The sequence below is a fragment of the Nyctereutes procyonoides genome, unplaced genomic scaffold, assembly GCF_905146905.1.
Source record: "Nyctereutes procyonoides isolate TBG_1078 unplaced genomic scaffold, NYPRO_anot_genome, whole genome shotgun sequence".
NCBI lineage: Eukaryota > Metazoa > Chordata > Mammalia > Carnivora > Canidae > Nyctereutes > Nyctereutes procyonoides.
This window is the reverse complement of record NW_026575135.1, coordinates 48,775,321-48,782,382: the sequence shown is the minus strand read 5'-3', so window position 1 is coordinate 48,782,382 and position 7,062 is coordinate 48,775,321. Positions and strand designations below refer to the sequence as shown.

Here is a 7,062-nt window from a genome sequence, read left to right as displayed (position 1 = left end):
TTGATCATGGTCATGAGTTTAAGCCTACACTGAGCTTCACAATGGGCAGGGAGCCTACAAAAAAAGAAAAAGAAAAAGAAAAAGAAAAAGAAAAAGAAAAAGAAAAAGAAAAAGAAAAGAAGAGAAGAGAAGAGAAGAGAAGAGAAGAGAAGAGAAGAGAAGAGAAGAGAAGAGAAGAGAAGAGAAGAGAAAAGGGAGGAAAGGGGAGGGGAGGGGAGAGAAGAGGGGCACCTGCGTGGCTCAGTCAGTTAAGTGTCTGCCCTCAGTTCAGGTCATGATCCAGGAGTCCTGGGATCGAGCCCCACATCGGGCTTCCTGCTCAGTGTGGAGTCTTCTGCTTCTTCTCCGTCTGCTGTTCTCCCTGCTTGTGCTCTTTCTCTCTCTGTCCCTGTCAAATAAATAAATGAATAAAATCTTAACTAAAAAGAAACGAAAAAATAAATATAAAACAAGAGGCAGCAAAAAATAATGGAAAGAGCATGGAAATCTGAGAGCCAGAAGACATGAGCTCTGATCCCTATTCTGCCAGTAATTAACTGCAAAGCTGCAACATGTGTCAAGTGAAGGGGGTCTCTTAGAATACCTGTAGCATCTTTTCCAGGTCAAGACACCATAGAACCAAATGAAATATAACAGGTAGTCTAAAATATGCTTTAATTTTTCTGTGTTAGGGACAATTAAAAGAAGGGGGAAACAGAGGACACAATGCAACAGGCAGCCAAAGAGAAAGACAATGAAAGGTAAAGCGAAAACAGAGACCAAGGGGCAGTCACACAGAAGTTCTGCCCCCAAACCTGCACACACACACCAAAAAAAGAGTTGTATGAAGAGAAAAAGAGAAAGACACACTAATTAAAAAAATAGATACATAATAAATGTACATAGAGATACTTCAGCAGAATAATGCTCTTATTTTGTTCATCCTAAAACCTTTAACACAAAAAAAACTATAAAACATATGTAATGTGGGCAGCCCGGGTGGCTCAGAGGTTTAGCACTGCCTTCAGCCCAGGGGGTGATCCTGGAGACCCAGGACTGAGTCCCACATCGGGCTCCCTGCGTGGAGCCTGCTTCTCCCTCTGCCTGTGACTCTGCTTCCCTCTCTCTTACTCTCTCTCTCTCTGCTTGTGTCTCTGCCTCTCTCTCTCTCTCTCTCTCTCTCTGATAAATAAATAAATAAATATGAAATGTGTAATGTTGTGCTTCTGCATTAAAAGGCACATACATGGAGCCAGTTCAAGGTATGTGCTTCATGAACCAAATATAGTCAAGTTGAAGGTTAAAGATTATATACCTCTGCCAAATCTTACTCGTATTTTGGGGCAAAATGTGACTCAGTAATTTCAGATTTCACATCTCCAGGTCATTTCCAAACAAGCCAAAGATGAACTTTCCTAAAATAGAAATGTATCCCAAGAATTTTTTATGCATCAAATCTTAGCATTACTTTGTTTCTGGATACGCACAATTTAAATACTTTAACCTAATAGTTACCAATTATATAAAGTGTAAACCCCATATTGCCATTTAACATCCATTTTGAGGATTTCTCTGTTAATCTTCTCTGTCTGGTGGAGAAGGGCGTGGATAACAGAAGGGTGTGGATAACGTAACTCCAGCACTCCCCTTTCAATTCCTCCCTGATGAGGTCTATCTGACCTTCCTCTGGCTTTTCTGAGCTTCAAGTCTCTATAGGAATTTATAAACTGGGGAGTTAATTTGCACTTTGCTACTAATCAACACCAAGGAGAGGAGACGGATCTCTACAAAGCTTCAGACCAGCTGTTGCAGCGTGATGAGTAATCCCCATTCACTCAGCCCAGACAACCCAGACCAACCAGAACAGGCAATGCACAGGTTCCCAATGTGTATTCCCATCTCTGTTACCAATCCGCTAGGAACTTTTCAAAATAGTATGAATTTCCACATCTGTAAAGAGGAAACTGTTATTCAGACCTTTCTCTGAAGGATTCATAGGAAGCTTTCCTTTCTTGTAGACAATAAGAACTGGAAAGAAAACAAACAAGATTTTGCTGGTCTTGCCTGGCTTTAGCTAAGCCCTGAGACCTTTCTGTAGTTTGGTTTCCATCTATGAAATGAAAATATAACAATCCTACCTCTTTCTGGCAAACATGAAATTGGATAAATAAATAGTACCATGGATAGGAAAGCACTATGGCTCTCTGGAGGATGGGGGTTAGATCAATTCTGTCTGAAACGTTCAACAAGTATAACAGTAACAACAATAACAAGCAAGTGGATTTGTATAATGTTTAACAGTTTACAGGATGTTTTAAATATATTATTTCATTAACCCTTAAAACAAGGTGTGTGAAACAGGGAGGCCATTTTTTTATTTCATTTGGCAGATGAAGAAACTGAGACCCAGAGAAGGCAAGTAACATGCCCAAGATTAAAGAGCTGGTTGGCAGCCAATAGTGGCTCCTGATAGGAAGTCTGGCACTCACACCAGCATACGCACAGCTGTGTATGAAGTTTTCGCCCACTTCCTCTACATGTCTTTCCTCCTCCAAGTAACGCTTGCTTAGGAAGATGTCTCTTAATCAAAGCTTTCTATGTCTCATTTATAGTTCTAGTACACTGACTGCCATCAACAGCTTCAATCGGTCTTCATATTCCCATTCAGCCAATATCTGTGAACTCTAAGTCTGCTGAACCCCTGAGTCATCCAAGCCTTAAACCATTCTGAATACCACTGTTTCTCAGTTTTGCTCTCTCTACTTACCACCACACTGCATCTGAGTCACAGGTGAGTTCCTTGGGTCTTTCTTTACAAAATATATTGTCTTTATCAACAGTTTCTATCCATCCATGATATTTTTTATGGTGTTGCTCATTGAAGTATCTATTGTTAAAACTGCAACAGACATAAAAAGTATTCTTTTTTTTTTTCATAAGAAGTATTCTTAAGGTGATTTCTTTCCAATAAGGATCTGCTAAGGCTTTGAACTCAGGATATGAGGGCAGGCCAGGGTAATTTCAAACAGCACACAAACATCTGTTCTCATTTCTTCCTACTGCTCAGCTTCCTTTATTTATGTTGTATTCCTCAATTCCTAAAGAATAAGCCAATACTCCCTAAAGGGGAGTATTTTTCTCCCCTTTGTCCTCTTTCAATGTGTCCTCTTTGGGCCAGAAATCTCAGCACTTAACATGGTGGGGAGTTCATTGTGTCTGTTGTATATTCTTGTATGAATGATTCCACTGAATACAACCACCCTAAGTCAAGCTGATCCACAGGATCAGAGCTCCCCTTTCCTCTGGAAGTCAGAATAAGGGACCCAGAGGAAGGGGAAATTGGAGGAACACTTCCTAAATAAAGTTAATTCTGAGGAGTAGCTCACTAGGACAACAGCTTCCTCACCTGGATTTCCAGAATCTGAGCATCATACCGGAAACTCCCTGTGCAAAGTATGGCTCTGTCCCAAAGAGCTAAGTAGTACAAAGAAGAGACGGCATATGCTACTCCATAGCAGGCATGATTCCTGCTGTGATTCCAGCCTCCGACTAAAGGCTCTGGGCAGTGGAACTGACTAACTGTATTCAGCACATAAATACTAAACACTACTATGTGCTCTACATTGGGGCTGAGGGACAAACTCATGATATCATTTAAACCTCACAACAACTCAGACACTGTTTATCCCCATTTTACAGATAAGAAAACTAAGCAAGAAGAGGCACCTGGGTGGCTCAGTTAGTTAAGTGTCTGACTCTTTGTCTCAGCTCAGGTCTTGATCTTAGAGTCATGAGTTCATGCCCCATGTTGGGCTCCCTGCTGGGCACAGAGCCTATTCAAAAACAAACAAACAAACCTGACCAGGAAGGGTAAATGACTTCTGTCAAAGTCATACAGACACCAAATAGTGATGCTCCATTTGGAACCCAACTCCAGGGTAGCTCAGTTGGTTAAGCATCTGCCTTCAGCTCGGGCCATGATCCCAGGTCCTGCGATCAAGCCCCACATCAGGTTCTCTGCTCAGCAGGGAGCCTGCTTCTCCTTCACCCTCTGCAGCTCCCTCTGCCTCTCTCTCTCTCTCTCTCTCTCAAATAAAATCTGGAAAGAAAGAAAAGAAGGGAGGGTGGGAGGGAGGGAAGAGGGAAGGAAGGAAACTCAACTCCAAACCAAATATGGTACTTTGGCCTCCGTAGCTAGCATAGACATACACACACACACACACACACACACACACACACACACACACAACACAGGAAGTGACCAAAATGAAAATCTATCTGGGCAACCTTATATAGTTAACAGAATGCTATCACATTCCCTTCCTTATTAGTCCAAAAGACTATACTGATGGGACAAATAAAGCATACTGAGATGAGAAGAAGGCAAGGACAGAAAGATCCATCTCTCTGTGCCCTTTCAGAGACCCTATTCCACTACAGAATTGTCAAGGTTGTTAAGGACTTGCACTAATATTCTGGGTTCTCTTTAATTTTTTAGGCTCTCAGGATGGTACTCAAGTTATTGGTGCATTTCCACCAAGCACAGATAAAGATCAAGGAAGAATAAACCCTACTAATTACTCACTGGAAGCCTCAGAGTTGAGTGCTTCCCAAGAAGTGATGGCCAAAATAAGATTAGAAAAGCTCTTCTTACAACAGTAACATTATGGAACTTTCTCTAAACTATCCAGCATCTAATAAAACCAATGCCAGAAAGCAACAACTCTGCATTTTTCTACATCAAGGCCTGTTGACCCCCTCTCAAGCCTTGCTCCTCATAGTCTGTGTTCTTAAGAATGAGTCTTTTTGGAAATCTTTCTCTCATCATTACCACCTTTAAGAAGCAGAGAGAAGTTCAGAACATCACCAGTATACTGACTGCCAATGTCTCCTTCTCTGACATCTTGGTATATATGCCATGTGCATACCTTTTACTGTCATCTACACTCTGAGGGACCACTGGACATTTGGGGATGCCATGTGCAAACTCAGCTCTTATATGCAGAGTGTCTCCGTCTCTGTCCATAATTCTTACTTGCATTAAATGCTATTGAAAAGTATCAGCTGGGGCACCTGGGTGGCTCAGGCAGTTAAGCGTCTGACTTTTTTTTTTTAATTTATTTATGATAGTCACAGAGAGAGAGAGAGAGAGAGGCAGAGACACAGGCAGAGGGAGAAGCAGGCTCCATGCACCGGGAGCCCAACGTGGGATTCGATCCCGGGTCTCCAGGATCGTGCCCTAGGCCAAAGGCAGGCGCTAAACCACTGCGCCACCCAGGGATCCCAAGTGTCTGACTCTTGATTTTGGCTCTGGTTGTGATCTCAGGGTTGTGAGATTGAGCCCCACATCATATGCACTGCTCCGGGCAGAGTCTGCTTGAGATTCTCCCTCTCCCTCTACTCTCTTTCGCTCTCTCTCTCAAATAAATAAATCTTTTTAAAAAAGAAAAGAAAAGAAAAGAAAAGAAAAGAAAAGAAAAGAAAAGAAAAGAAAAGAAAAGAAAAGAAAAGAAAAAAGGAAGGAAGGAAGGTAGGTAGGTAGGTATCTGATGACTGCAAATCCCTGTGGCTGGAAACGCAGTGCACCTCATGCCTACTGGGGTATTACATTGATCTGGCTGTTGTCCCTTCTGTTGCCTATGTCCTTCTTTCTGTCCTACCACCCACCAATGAACCTTTTCACACTCTCTCTCCCCCCAGTGACCTCTACACCCACGGTGTGGCCTGACTAGAGAACTGGCCCTCCAAAATGAAGCAGCTTGTCTTCACCACCTTCATGCTTGTGGCCCAGTACAGTGTCTCTCTGACCTTCATCCTCATCTGCTACTTGAAGTTTGTTATCTGCCGCCACAGAAGAAGTGAGAAGGAAGACAGAAAGAGGGAAAGTCACAGCCAGCTTAATAAGAATAAGAGGATCAAGACAATGCTAACGTCCACTGCAGTGACCTTTGCAGCCTGCTGGTTGCCCCTGAACATCTTCAATGTTATTTTTGACTGGTATCATAAGATGCAGATCAGCTGTCACCATGACCTGGTAGGTGTAATTTGCCACTTGATTGCTATGGTTACCACATGCATAAATCCTCTATTTTAAGGCTTTCTCAACAAAAATTTCCAGGAGGAACTGATAATGCTTATTTATCACTGCTGGTGCTTTGCACCTCAGGAAATATATAGAAAATGCTGCCATCTCCACGATCCACATAGATGAATCTCCAAGGGATCATAAGACTGGCTCTTGCATCAACAGGTATATGAAAATTGTTACCAATGCTAAAGATGTTCTTGAATGAAAGACTGAGAGGTAATGGCTGGCAATAGAGCAAAATACACAAAAAAGAAGCCAGAACCAAAAATAAGAGACCAACTTTATACTACTGAGTTTTGCTTTAGGCCAAACCTGTCTATGTCATGTATCTGCCCAACACACATACACACACACACACACACACACACACACAACACACAATACACTAGCCCTTTTCTCTTAGGAAAATAACTTAACTCAAACTAGCAGCTGTCATTTGGGACAAAGAATAACAGTGAGAAAGTCACAGAGGCAAGAGGCACTGCTGGCTGGAAACATGTTTCTACATGCTGTTGTTCAATGGAATACCCACAGAAGTTATTACTAATGATATGCCTAGTAAAAGCACTGATATCTTTCTTTAGTGTTAAAGAAATTTCTTTTTCATATCTGGGGATTCTGTCAATCAAGTAACTATTCAATTAATTAGCAAAGTCAGAAAGACCCCCATCATAATTTATCAATTAGCCAACAAAATAAGTTTACACTGGAGGTTGAAGGAATAGTTTTAACTTAACATTAAAACCAAGTATTGCACTTCCCATGCTTGAATCAGATTCCCTAATTTATGGTAAGAGTACATTTTATTCAGTGACAATGATACTAGCACTACTAGAACTGACCACAAACTTCTTAGCACTGCAATTATGCTAGAAATCACATTAACTAACTTATTTTAAGATTTATTTATTTATTTATTTATTTGAGAGAGAGAGGGAAGGGGAGGGGCAGATGGAGAGAGAATCTCAGAATCCCCAATGAGTGTGGAGGCGACG

The 7,062-nt window shown here is 41.6% G+C and overlaps 1 pseudogene; it reads left to right on the top strand.

The window, feature by feature from the left end:
• The first annotated feature begins 4,645 nt into the window (after positions 1-4,645).
• On the top strand, positions 4,646-6,237 carry LOC129495189 (neuropeptide Y receptor type 6-like; annotated as a pseudogene).
• Positions 6,238-7,062: the final 825 nt, after the last annotated feature.